Genomic DNA, 15,019 nt, shown 5'->3' on the forward strand with positions numbered 1-15,019 from the left:
TTATCTGAAATAAATAATCTAGATACAAAAAGACAAGTACCATATAATTGACTTTATAAGGTTAAACATGTATGCCAAGGAATAGAATGGCAATTACCAGAGATTAACACAGGAGAGAAAATGGGAGGCACTCAAGCTGCAGGTCCCCTGCCGCCCAGACACCATCTGGACCTGAAGGGACCTGGTCAACAGCTCCCTACACCCAAATCCCATGGGAGGGAGAGCTAAACCTTCAAGGGGCAGATATGCCAGGGAATCTAGAAGAGACTACACTCTGTCCACATTTCTGAATCCAGAGGAAAACACCTAACACCATCTGAGACCCCGGTGAACGGGGGACCCCAGAAGAGGAAGCCCAGGCCCTCCTGGATGCTGCCCTCACAGAGAGCTCAAAAGCATCCCCCAGGAGCAACTTCAGCCACAGGACCAGAGGAAAGACTAACTATTCTGCCCTAAGTGACCGACCTGGGTGACTTAGGACACACTCCCACAGGAACAGCTGAAGACCAGTAGAAAGGAAAGCCTACACACCTGAAAGCAGAACACTCTGTTCCCATAACTGGCTGAAGGAAAACAGGAAAACACATCTACAGAACTCGTGACACACAGTCTTATAGGACGGTCTAACCACTGACAGAAATAGCAGAACAAGGTAACACGAGAGACAAAATGATGGCAAGAGACAAGCACAGGCACCCAAGCAACAGAAACCAAGACTACATGGCATCATCAGAGCCCAATTCTCCCGCTGAAGCAAATACTGAATATCCAAACATACCAGAAAAACAAGATCTAGATTTAAAATAACATTTGATTATGATGATGGTGGACTTCAAGAAAGACATAAAGATCTCCCTCGGAGAAATGCAGGAAAACATAAGTAAACAGGTAGAAGCCTATAGAGAGGAATCAAAAAAAAAAAAAAAACCCTGAAAGAATTCCAGGAAAACACAATCAAACAGGTGAAGGAATTAAAAATGGAAATGGAAGCAATAAAGAAAGCACAAAGGGAGACAACCATGGATATAGAAAACCAGAGGAAGAGACAAGGAGCCATAGATACAAGCATCATAAACAGAATACGAGAGATAGAAGAGAGAATCTCAGGGGCAAAAGATTCCATAGAAATCATTGACACAACTGTCAAAGATAATGTAAAACGGAAAAAGCTACTGGTCCAAAACATACAGGAAATCCAGGACTCAATGAGAATATCAAATCTATGGATAATAAGTATAGAAGAGAGTGAAGATTCCCAGCTCAAAGGACCAGCAAATATCTTCAACACAATCATAGACGAAAACTTCCCTAACCTAAAGAAAGAGGTGCCCATAAACATATATGAAGCCTACAGAACCCCAAATAGATTGGACCAGAAAAGAAACACCTCCCGACACATAATAGTCAAAACACCAAATGCACAAAATAAAGAAAGAATATTAAAAGCAGTAAGGGAAAAAGGTAAAGTAACATATAAAGGCAGACCTATCAGAATCACACCAGACTTCTCACCAGAGACTATGAAAGCCAGAAGATCCTGGACAGATGTCAGACAGACCCTAAGAGAACACAAATGCCAGCCCAGGCTACTGTGTCTAGCAAAGCCCTCAATTAACATAGATGAAGAAACCAAGATATTCCATGACAAAACCAAATTTACACAATATCTTTCTACAAATCCAGCCATACAAAGGATAATAAATGGTAAAGCCCAACATAAGGAGGCAAATTACACCCTAGAAAAAGCAAGAAACTAATCATCTTGGCAACAAAACAAAGAGAAGAAAAGCAAATAAACATAATCTCACTCCAAATACGAATATAACAGGAAGCAACAATCACTATTCCTTAATATCTCTAAACATCAATGGACTCAACTCCCCAATAAAAAGACATAGATTAACAAACTGGATATGCAATGAGGACCCTGCCTTCTGCTGCCTACAGGAAACATGCCTCAGAGACAAAGACAAATACTACCTCAGAGTGAAAAGCTGGAAAACAAATGGAGAAATTTTCCTGAACAAAACACTCTAAGATTATGAATCAACAAATGGGATCTCATAAAGCTGCAAAGCTTCTGTAAGGCAAAGGAAACTGTTGTTAGGACAAAAGGGGAACCAACAGATTAGGAAAAGATCTTTACCAATCCTGCAACTGATAGAGGGCTTATATCCAAAATATACATGAATTCAAGAAGTTAGACTACAGGGAGACAAATAATTTTATTAAAAAATGGAGTTCAGAGCTAAACAAAGAATTCACAGATGAGGAATGCTGAATGGCTGAGAAACAGCTAAAGAAATGTACAACATCTTTAGTCATAAGGGAAATGCAAATCAAACAACCCTGAGATTTCACCTCACACCAGTCAGAAGAGCTAAGATCAAAACTCAGGTGACAGCAGATGTTGGCAAGGATGTGGAGAAAGAGGAACACACCTTCATTGTTGGTGGGATTACAGACAGGTATAACCATTCTGGAAATCAGTCTGGAGGTTCCTCAGAATATTGGACATTGAAATAACTGAGGACCCAACTATACCTCTCTTGGGCATATACCCAAAAGATGCCCCCAACATATAACAAAGACACATGTTCCACTATGTTCATAGCAGCATTATTTATAATAGCCAGAAGCTGGATGGAAAGAACCCAGATGTCCTTCAACAGAGAAATGGATACAGAAAATGTGGGACATCTACACAATGAAATATTAATCAGCTATCAAAAACAATGACACTATGAAATTCATAGGCAAAGGGATGGAACTGGAAAATATCATCCTAAGTGAGGTAATGCAATCACAGAAAAACACACATGGTCTGTACTCATTGATAAGTGGATATTAGCCCAAATGCTCAAAATACCCTGATGCACAGAACACATGAAACTCAAGATGGATGACCAAAATGTGAATGCTTCACTCCTTCTTTAAAAGGGGAACAAGAATACCCTTGGGAGGGAATAGGGAGACAAAGTTTAGAACAGAGGCCGAAGGAACACCCATTCAGAGCCAGCCCCACATGTGGCTCATAAATATACAGCCACCAAACTAGATAAGACGGATGAAGCAAAGAAGTTCAGGCCAACAGGAACCGGATGTAGATCTCTCCTGAGAGACACAGCCAGAATATAGCAAATGCATAGGCAAATGCTATCATTAAACCACTGAACTGAGAACGGGACCCCCGTTGAAGGAATCTTAGAAAGGACTGAAAGAGCTTGAAGGGGCTTGAGACCCATATGAACAACAATGCCCACCAACCAGAGCTTCCAGGAACTGACCCTGGGCTCCAACCTCATAGCTAACAATGAATAGCCTAGTAAGAGTGCCAGTGGAAAGAAAGCCCTTAGTCCTGCCAAAAGTGAACCTGCAGTGAACGTGATTGTTGGGGGGAGGGCATTAATGGGGGGGAGGATGGGGAGGGGAACACCAATATAGAAGGGGAGGGGGAAGGGTTAGGGGGATGTTGGCCCAGAAAACGGGACAGGGAATAACAATCGAAATGTAAATAAGAAATACCCAAGTTAATAAAGATTAAAAAAATAAGAAAAGGGGAAGAAAAATTAATAGAGAAATGTTTAAACTGTTACCTATGATGTAATTAACTATGGGAGTTCAGCATATATACTATTGTTGAGATAAGTATTAAAACGTTGAATATTCTTAAGAATATTAGTCATGCGATTTTACCACACAAATAACTGAGGGAGAAGGGAAGGATATCATCAATATACATAATTTTGGCAGTCCAGACACCTCCCGGACTTGAAGTGAATTGGTCAACAGTTTCCTGCACCGAAATCCCGTGGGAAGGAGAGTTAAACCTTCAGAGGGGCAGAAATGCCAGAGAAGCCAGAAGAGACTACACTCTGCCCACATATCTGACTCCAGAGGAAAACACCTAACTCCATCTGGGACTCTGGTGCATGGGGGAGGGGTGGGGGGTCCAGCAATAGGCGGTGCAGGCCCTACTGGTTGCTGCCCTCACCTAGAGCTCAAAAGCAGCCCGCCACGAGCAACTTGAGCAGCGCGGGACCACAGATAAGATCAAATTTTCTGCTCCAAGCAACCTGCCTAGTGGACTCAGGACACACGCCCAGAGAAACAGCTGAAGGCCAGTAGACAGGAAAGACTACATTCCCAAACTGAGAACACTCAGTTCCCATAGCTGGCTGAAAGAAAACAAGAAAACAGGTCTATAACACTCCTGATACACAGGCCTATAGGATGTTCTAGCCACTGTCAGAAATAGCAGAACAAGGTAACACCAGAGAAAACCTGATGGTGAGAGGCAAGCGCAGGAACCCAAGCAACAGAAATCAAAACTACATGACATCATCAGAGCCCAATTCTCCCACCAAAGCAAACAATGTACATCCAAACACACCAGAAAAGCCAGATCTAGATTTAAAATCACATTTGATCATATGCTGGAGGACTTCAAGAAAGACATAAAGATCTCCCTTGGAGAAATGCAAGATAACATAAGTAAACAAGTAGAAGCCTATAGAGAGGAATCACAAAAATCCCTGAAAAAAATCCAGGAAAACATAATCAAACAGGTGAAGGAGTTAAAAATGGAAATAGAAACAATTAAGAAAGGACACAGGGAAACAACCCTGGATATAGAAAACCAAAGGAAGAGGCAAGGAGCCATAGATACAAGCATCATAAACAGAATACAAGAGATAGACGAGAGAATACCAGGAGCAGAAGATTCCATAGAAATCAATGACACAACTGTCAAAGATAACGGAAAACGGAAAAAGCTACTGGTCCAAAACATACAGGAAATCCAGGACTCAATGAGAAGATCAAACCTAAGGATATAGGTATAGAAGAGAGTGAAGATTCCCAGCTCAAAGGACCAGTAAATATTTTCAACAAAATCATAAAAGGAAACTTGCCTAACCTAAAAAAAAGAGATTCCCATAAACATACAAGAAGCCTACAGAACTCCAAATAGATTGGGCCAGAAAAGAAACTCCTCCAATGCATAATAGTCAAAACACAAAATGCACAAAATACAGAATATTAAAAGCAGTAAGGGAAAAAGGTAAAGTAACATATAAAGGCAGACATATCAGAATCACACCAGACTTCTCACCAGAGACTATGAAAGCCAGAAGATCCTGGACAAATGTCATACAGACCCTAAGAGAACACAAATGCCAACCCAGGTTACTGTATCTATCAAAACCCTCAATTAACATCGATGGAGAAACCAAGATATTCCATGACAAAACCATATTTACACAATATCTTTCTACAAATCCAGCACTACAAAGGATAATGAATGGTAAAGCACAACATAAGGAGGAAAGCTACACCCTAGAAAAAGCAAGAAACAAATCATCTTGGCAACAAAACAGAGAAGAAAAGCACACAAACATAATCTCACATCTAAATATGAATATACCAGGAAGCAATAATCACTATTCCTTAATATCTCTCAACATCAATGGTATCAACTCCCCAATAAAAAGACATAGATTAACAAACTGGATACGCAATAAGGACCCTGCTTCTGCAGTGTACAGGAAACACAACTCAGAGAATAACACAGACACTACCTCAGAGTGAAAGACTGGAAAACAACTTTCCAAGCAAATGGTCTGAAGAAGATAGCTGGAGTAGCCATTCGAATATCAAATAAAATTGATTTTCAACTAAAAGTCATCAAAAAAGATAAGGAAGTTCAATTCATATTCATCAAAGGAAAAATCCACCAAGATGAACTCTTAATCCTAAATATATATGCTGCAAACACAAGAGCACCTACATACATAAAAGAAACCTTACTAAAGCTAAAAACACACATTGCACCTCACACAATAATAGTAGGAGATTTCAACTCCCCACTGTCATCAATGGACAGATCATGGAAAGAGAAATTAAACAGAGACGTAGACAGACTAAGAGAAATCATGAACCAAAAGGACTTAACAGATATTTATAGAACATTCTACCCGAAACAAAAGGATACATCTTCTTCTCACCACCTCAAGGTACTTTCTCCAAAATTGACTATTTAATTGGTCACAAAACAGGCCTCAACAGATAAAGAAAAATAGAAATAATCCCATGCCTCCTATCAGATCACCACAGGCTAAACAACTTTAGCCTTCAATAACAATAAGGGAAGAACGCCCACATATACATGGAAGTTGAACAATGCTCTACTCAATGATAATCTGGTCAAGGAAGAAATAAAGAAAGAAATTAAAGACTCCTTAGAATTTAATGAAAATGAAGGTACAACATACCCAAACTGATGGGACACAATGAAAGCTGTGCTAAAAGGAAAACTCATAGCGCTGAGTGCCTGCAGAAGAGAGCATATGTCAGCAGCTTGACACCACACCTAACAGCTTCAGAACAAAAAGAAGCCAATACACCCAGGAGGAGTAGAAGGCAGGAAATAATCAAACACAGAGCTGAAATCAACCAAGTAGAAACAAAGAGGACCATAGAAAGAATCAACAGAATGAAAAGTTGGTTCTTTGAGAAAATCAACAAGATAGATAAACCCTTAGCCAGACTAATGAGAGAACACAGAGAGTGTGTCCAAATTAACAAAATCAGAAATGAAAAGGGAGACATAACTACAGAATCAGAGGAAATTCAAAAAATTATCAGATCCTACTAGAAAACCCTATATTCAACAAAACTTGAAAATCTTCAGGAAATGGACAATTTCCTAGACAGATACCATGCACCAAAGTTAAATCAGGAACAGGTAAATCATTTACACAACCCCATAACTCCTAACAAAATAGAAGCAGTCATTAAAGCTCTCCCAACCAAAAAGAGCTCAGGTCCACACGGGTTCAGTGCAGAATTCTATGAGATCTTCATAGAAGACCTCATACCAATACTATCCAAACTATTCCACAAAATTGAAACAGATGGAGCACTACCGAATTCCTTCTATGAAGCCACAATTACTCTTTTACCTAAACCACACAAAGACCCAACAGAGAAAGAGAACTTCAGACCAATTTATCAACGCAAAAATATTCAGTAAAATTCTGGCAAACAGAATCCAAAAGCACGTCAAAACAATCATTCATCATGATCAAGTAGGCTTCATCCCAGGCATGCAGGGATGGTTTAATATACAGAAAACCATCAACGTAATCCATTGTATAAACAAACTGGAAGAACAAAATCACATGATCATTTCATTAGATGTTGAGAAAACATTTCACAAAATTCAACACCCCTTCATGATACAAGTCCTGGAAAGAATAGGAATTCAAGGCCCATACCTAAACATAAAAGCCATATACAGCAAGCCAGCAGCTAACATTAAACTCAATGGAGAGAAACTTGAAGGAATCCCACTAAAATCAGGGACAAGACAAGGCTGCCGACTCTCTTCCTACTTATTCAATATAGTTCTTGAAGTTCTAGCCAGAGCAATCAGACAACAAAAGGAGATCAAGGGGATTCAGACTGGAAAAAAAGAAGTAAAAATATCACTATTGGCAGATGATATGATACTATATTTAAGCGAAGCCAAAAGTTCCACCAGAGAACTACTAAACCTGATAAAAACCTTCAGCAAAGTGGCTGGGTATAAAATAAACTCAAATAAATCAGTAGCCCTCCTCTACACAAAAGAGAAACAAGCTGAGAAAGAAATTAGGGAAATGGCACCCTTCATAAGAGTCCCAAATAATATAATATACCTCAGTGTGACTTTAACCAAGCAAATAAAAGGACTGTATGATAAGAACTTCAAGCCCCTGAAGAAAGAAATTGAAGAAGACCTCAGAAGATGGAACGATCTCCCATGCTCATGGATTGGCAGGATTAACATAGTAAAAATGGCCATTTTACCAAAAGTAATCTACAGATTCAATGAAATCCCCATCAAAATACCAACCCACTTCTTCAGAGAATTAAACAGAACAATTTGCAAATTCATCTGGAAAAAAAAAAACCTGGATAGCTAAAACTATCCTCAAAATAAAAGGACTTCCATGGTAATCACTATCCCTAAACTCAAGCAGTATTACAGAGCAATAGTGATAAAAACTGTGTGGTGGCCTGCAGCAGCTCTCTGCTCCCAGACCCCGTGGGAGAGAGACCTCACCACCTGGTCAGGTGGGCACTCCTGAGGCTGCAGAGCGGAAGAGACCACCAACACTGCCCACCCCTGCCCACATCCCTGGCCCAAGAGGAAACTGTATAAGGCCTCTGGGCTCCCGTGGGGGAGGGCCCAGGAGCGGCAGGACCCCTGCCTGAGACACCGCCGGAACCTGAAGGAAACAGACCGGATAAACAGTTCTCTGCACCCAAATCCCGTGGGAGGGAGAGCTAAACCTTCAGAGAGGCAGACAAGCCTGGGAAACCAGAAGAGACTGCTCTCTGCACATACATCTCGGACGCCAGAGGAAAACACCAAAGGCCATCTGGAACCCTGATGCACTGAAGCTCCCAGAAAGGGCAGCGCAGATCTTCCTGGTTGCTGCCGCCACAGAGAGCCCGAGGGCAGCACCCCGCGAGCGAACTTGAGCCTCAGGACCACAGGTAAGACCAACTTTTCTGCTGCAAGTGACCTGCCTGGTGAACTCAAGACACAGGCCCACAGGAACAGCTGAAGACCTGTAGAGAGGAAAAACTACACGCCTGAAAGCAGAACACTCTGTCCCCATAACTGGCTGAAAGAAAACAGGAAAATAGGTCTACATCACTCCCGACACACAGGCTTATAGGACAGTCTAGCCACTGTCAGAAATAGCAGAACAAAGTAACACTAGAGATAATCTGATGGCGAGAGGCAAGCGCAGGAACCCAAGCAACAGAAACCAAGACTACATGGCACCAAGAGAGCCCAATTCTCCCAACAAGGCAAACACTGAATATCCAAACACACCAGAAAAGCAAGATCTAGATTCAAAATCACATTTGATCTTGATGATGCAGGACTTCTAGAAAGACATGAAGAACTCCCTTAGAGAAATGCAGGAAAACATAAATAAACAGGTAGAAGCCAGTGGAGAGGAATAAAAAAACCCTGAAAGAATTCTAGGAAAACACAATCAAACAGGTGAAGGAATAAAAAATGAAATTAGAAGCAATAAAGAAAGCACAAAGGGAGACAACCATGGATAAAGAAAACCAAAGGAAGAGATGAGGAGCAGTAGATACAAGCATCACAAACAGAATACAAGAGATAGAAGAGAGAATCTCAGAAGCAGAATATACCATAGAAATCAATGACACAACTGTCAAAGATAATGTAAAACGGAAAAAGCTACTGGTCCAAAACATACAGGAAATCCGGGACTCAATGAGAAGATCAAATCTAAGGATAATGTGTATAGAAGAGAGTGAAGACTCCCAGCTCAAAAGACCAGTAAATATCCTCAACAGAATCATAGAAGAAAACTTCCCTAACCTAAAGAAAGAGATACCCATAAACATACAAGAAGCTTACAGAACTCCAAATAGATTGGGCCAGAAAAGAAACTCCTCCTATCACATAGTAGTCAAAACACCAAGTGCACAAAATAAAGAAAGAATATTAAAAGCAGTAAGGGAAAAATATCAAGTAACATATCAAGGAAGACTTATCAGAATCACACCAGACTTCTCACCAGAGACTATGAAACCCAGAAGATCCTGGACAGATGTCAGACAGACCCTAAGAGAACACAAATGCCAGCACAGATTACTGTATCAAGCAAAACCCTCAATTAACATAGATGGAGAAACCAAGATATTCAATGACAAAATCAAATTTACACAATATCTTTCTACAAATCCAGCCATACAAAGGATAATAAATGCTAAAGCCCAACATAAGGAGGCAAGAAACTAATCGTCTTCACAACAAAACAAAGAGAAGAAAAGCAAACAAACATAATCTCACATCAAATTACGAAAATAACAGGAAGCATCAATCACTATTCCTTAATATCTCTCAACATCAATGGATTCAACTCCCCAATAAAAAGACATAGACTAACAAACTGAATACGCAATGAGGACCCTGCATTGTGCTGCCTACAGGAAACACATCTCAGAAACAAAGACAGACACTATCTCAGAGTGAAAGGCTGGAAAACAACTTTCCAAGCAAATGCTCTGAAGAAGCCAGCTAATTTCGAATAAAATTGATTTTCAACTAAAAGTCATCAAAAAAGATGAGGAAGGACACTTCATATTCATCAAAGGAAAAATCCACCAAGATGAATTCTCAATCCTAAATGGTACAAATCCAAGGGCACCTACGTACATAAAAGAAACCTTACTAAAGCTCAAAGCACACATTGCACCCCACACAATTATAGTAGGAGATTTCAATGCCCCACTCTCATCAATGGACCGATCAAGGAAATAGAAATTAAACAGAGACATAGATAGACTAAGAGAAGTCATTAACCAAATGGAATTAACAGATATTTACAGAACATTCTGACCTAAAACAAAAGGATACACCTTCTTCTCACCACCTCATGGTACATTCTCCAAAACTAACCTTTTAATTGGTCATAAAACAGGCCTCAATAGATACAGAAAGATAGAAATAATACCATGCATCCTATCAGACCATCACGGTCTAAAGCTGGTCTTCAACAACAATAAGGAAAGAACGCCCAGATATACTTGGAAGTTGAACAATGCTCTACTCAATGATAACCTGGTCAAGGAAATAAAGAAAGAAATTAAAGACTTCTTAGAATTTAATGAAAATGAAGGTACAACATACCCAAACTGATGGGACACAATGAAAGCTGTGCTAAGAGGAAAACTCATAGCTCTGAGTGCCTGCAGAAGGAAACAGGAGAGAGCACATGTCAGCAGCTTGACAGCACACCTAATAGTTCTAGAACAAAAAGAAGCAAATACACCCAGGAGGAGTAGAAGTCAGGAAATAATCAAACTCAGAGCTGAAATCAATCAAGTAGAAACAAAGAGGATCATACAAAGATTCAACAGAACCAAAAGTTGGTTCTTTGAGAAAATCAACAAGATAGATAAACCCTGAGTCAGACTAAGGAGGTAACCCAGGATACCTAAAACTATCCTCAACAATTAAAGGACTTCAGGGGGAATCACTATCCCTGAACTCAAGCAGTATTACAGAGTAATAGTGATAAAAACTGCATGGTATTGGTACAGAGACAGAGAGATAGACCATTGGGAAAGAATTGAAGACCCAGAAATGAACCCACACACATATGGGCACTTGATTTTTGACAAAGGAGTCAAAACCATCCAATGGAAAAAAGATAACCTTTTCAGCAAATGGTGCTGGTTCAACTGGAGGTCAGCATGTAGAAGAATGCAGATCGATCCATGCTTATCACCCTGTATAAAGCTTAAGTCCAAGAAGATCAAGGACCTCCAGTTCAAACCAGATAAACTCAAACTAATAGAAGAAAAAGTGGGGAAGTATCTCGAATGCATGGGCACTGGAGAAAATTTCCTGAACAAAAGACCAATGCCTTATGCTCTAAGATCAAGAATCGACAAATGGGATCTCATAAAACTGCAAAGCTTCTGTAAGGACACAGTTGTTAGGACAAAATGACAACCAACTGATTAGGAAGAGGTCTTTACTAATCCTACAACAGATAGAGGGCTTATATCCAAAATATACTAAGAACTAAAGAAGTTAGACTGCACGGAGTAAAATACCCCTATTAAAAAATGGGTTTCAGAACTAAACAAAGAATTCACAGCTGAGGAATTCCGAATGGCTGAGAAACACCTAAAGAAATGTTCAACATCTTTAGTCATAAGGAAAATGTAAATCAAAACAACCCTGAGATTTTACCTCACACCAGTCAGAATGGCTATAATTAAAAATTCAGGTGACAGCAAATGGTGGTGAGGATGTGGAGAAAGAGGAACACTCCTCCATTGTTGGTGGGATTGCAAACTGGTGCAACCATTCTGGAAATCAGTCTGGAAGTTCATCAGAAAATTGGACATTGAAGTACCTGAGGACCCGGCTGTACCACTCTTGGGCGTATACCTAAAAGATGCCCCAACATATAACAAAGACACATGCTCCACTATGTTCATAGCAGCCTTATTTATAATAGCCAGAAGCTGGAAAGAACCCAGATGCCCTTCAACTGAGGAATGGATACCAAAAATGTGATACATTTACACAATGGAATATTAATCAGGTATCAAAAGCAATGACTGTATTAAATTCATAGGCAAATGGATGGGACTGGAAAATATCATCCTGAGTGAGGTGACTCAATCACAGAAAACACACATGATATGCACTCATTGATGAGTGTATATTAGCCCAAACGCTTGAATTACCCTAGATGCACAGAACACATGAAACTCAAGAAGGATAACTAAAATGCGAATGCTTTACTCCTTCTTTAAAAGGGGAACAAGAATACCCTTGGCAGGGAATAGGGAGGCAAAGTTTAGAACAGATGCAGAAGGAACACCCATTCAGAACCTGTCCCACATATGTCCCATACATATACCGCCGCCAAACTAGATAAGATGGATGAAGCAAAGAAGTGCAGGCCGATAGGAACCGGATGTAGATCTCTCCTGAGAGACACAGCCAGAATACAGCAAATACAGAGGCGAATGCCATCATTAAACCACTGAACTGAGAACGAGACCCCCGTTGAAGGAATCTTAGAAAGGACTGAAAGAGCTTGAAGGTGCTTGAGACCCCAGATGAACAACAATTCCAACCAACCAGAGCTTCCAGGGACTAAGCAACTACCCAAAGACTATACATGGACTGTCCCTGGACTCCAACTGCATATGGAGCAATGAATAGCCTAGTAAGAGCACCCGTGGAAGGGGAAGCCCTAGTTCTTGCCAAGGTTGAACCCGCAGTGAATATAATTGTTGGGGGAAGGGTGGTAATAGGGGGAGGGAGAGCCCATATAGAAGGGGAGGGGGAGGGGTAAGGAGGATGTTGGCCCAGAAACCGCGAAGGGGAATAACAATCGAAATGTAAATGAGAAATACTCAAGTTAATAAAGATAAAAAAAGAAATTGAAGAAATTCAAAAACTAATCAGATCCTACAACAAAAGCCTATACTCAACAAAACTGGAAAATCTAGATGATATGGATGGTTTTCTCAACAGATACCACATACCAAAGTTAACTCAAGAACAGGTAAACAATCTAAACAACCCCAAAACCCATGAGGAAATAGAAGAACTTAACAAAACCCTCCCAACCAAAAAAGTCCAGGGTCCGATAGATTTAGTGCAGAATTCTACCAGACCTTCAAAGAAGACTTGATAGCAATACTTCTCAAACTATTTCTTAAAATAGGAACAAAAGGTACACTACCTTATTCATTCTAAAGCCACAATTACTCTTATACCTAAACCATACAAGGACCCAACCCAAAAAGAGAACTTCAGACCAATCTTGCTTATGAATATCAATGCAAAAATATTCAATAAAATTCTTGCAAACTGAGTCCAAGAACACATCAAAACCATCTTTGACCACAATCAAGTAGATTTCATCCCAGGCATGCAAGGTTGGTTCAATATATGAAAATCCATTAATGCAATCCACTATATAAGCAAACTCAAAGAAAAAAATCACCTGATCATCTTCTTAGATGCAGAAAAAGCATTTGAAAAAATACAACACCCCTTCATGTTAAAAATATTGGAGAGGGGGTTGGGGATTTAGCTCAGTGGTAGAGCGCTTGCCTAGCAAGCGCAAGGCCCTGGGTTCGGTCCCCAGCTCTGAAAAAAAAAAGAATTAAAAAAAATATTGGAGAGATTAGGAATTTAAGACCCATACATAAACATAATAAAAGCAATTTTCTGCAAACCAACAGTCAATCTCAAATTAAATGGAAAGATACTTGAAACAATCCCACTAAAATTGGAGACAAGACAAAGATGCCATTCTCCCTATATCGATTCAATATAGTACTCGAAGTGCTACCTAGATAACAGTAAGATAACAAAAAGAGATCAAGGGGATACAAATTGGCAAAGAAGAATCATTCTAGATGATATGATAGTACATATAAGTGACTCCAAAAATTCTACCAGAGAACTCCAGCTGATAAACAACTCCAGCATGTGACCAAATATAAAATTAGTTAAAATAAATCAGTAGCCTTCCTTTAGACAATAAACAGGCTGAAAAAGAAATTAGGGAAGCAGAATACAGCAAATACAGAGGCGAATGCCAGCAGCAAACCACTGAACTGAGAATAGGAATCAGAGAAAGAACTGGAAGAGCTTGAAGGGGCTTGAGACCCCATATGTACAACAATGCCAAGCAACTAGAGCTTCCAGGGACTAAGCCACTACCTAAAGACTATACATGGACTGACCCTGGACTCTGACCTCATAGGTAGCAATGAATATCCTAGTAAGATCACCAGTGTAAGGGGAAGCCCTGGGTCCTGCTAAGACTGAACCCCCAGTGAACTAGACTGTTGGGGGGAGGGCGGCAATGGGGGGAGGGTTGGGAGGGGAACACCCATAAGGAAGGGGAGGGGGGAGGGGGATGTTTTCCCGGAAACCGGGAAAGGGAATAACACTCGAAATGTATATAAGAAATACTCAAGTTAATAAAAAAAAAAGAAATTAGGGAAACAATTCCCTTCACAATACCCACAAATAATATAAAATATCTTGGGGTAACTCTAACCAAGCAAGTGAAAAATCTCTATGACAATAACTTTAAGTCTCTCAAGAAAGAAATCAAAGGAGATCTCAGAAAATGGAGAGATCTCCCATTCTCATAGATTTGCAGAATAACATAGTAAAATTGGCTACCCTACCAAAGGCAATCTACGGATTCAATGCAATCCTCATCAAAATCCCAACACAATTCTCCAAATATAGAAAAAGAAATTCTCAAATTCATCTAAAAAGGCAAAAAACAAAATACCAAAAGCAATTCCTAACAATAACCCCAACCCTACTTTAAGCCCAAAATAATGATTCCCATGTTACCATTTGATTAGTTTGTTGAGTAAAGCATTTCTTTTGGCTGTCTACGTTCTGGAAAATTGTTCTTCC

Source organism: Rattus norvegicus, chromosome 4 (assembly GCF_036323735.1).
Source record: "Rattus norvegicus strain BN/NHsdMcwi chromosome 4, GRCr8, whole genome shotgun sequence".
Classification (NCBI taxonomy): Eukaryota; Metazoa; Chordata; class Mammalia; order Rodentia; family Muridae; genus Rattus; species Rattus norvegicus.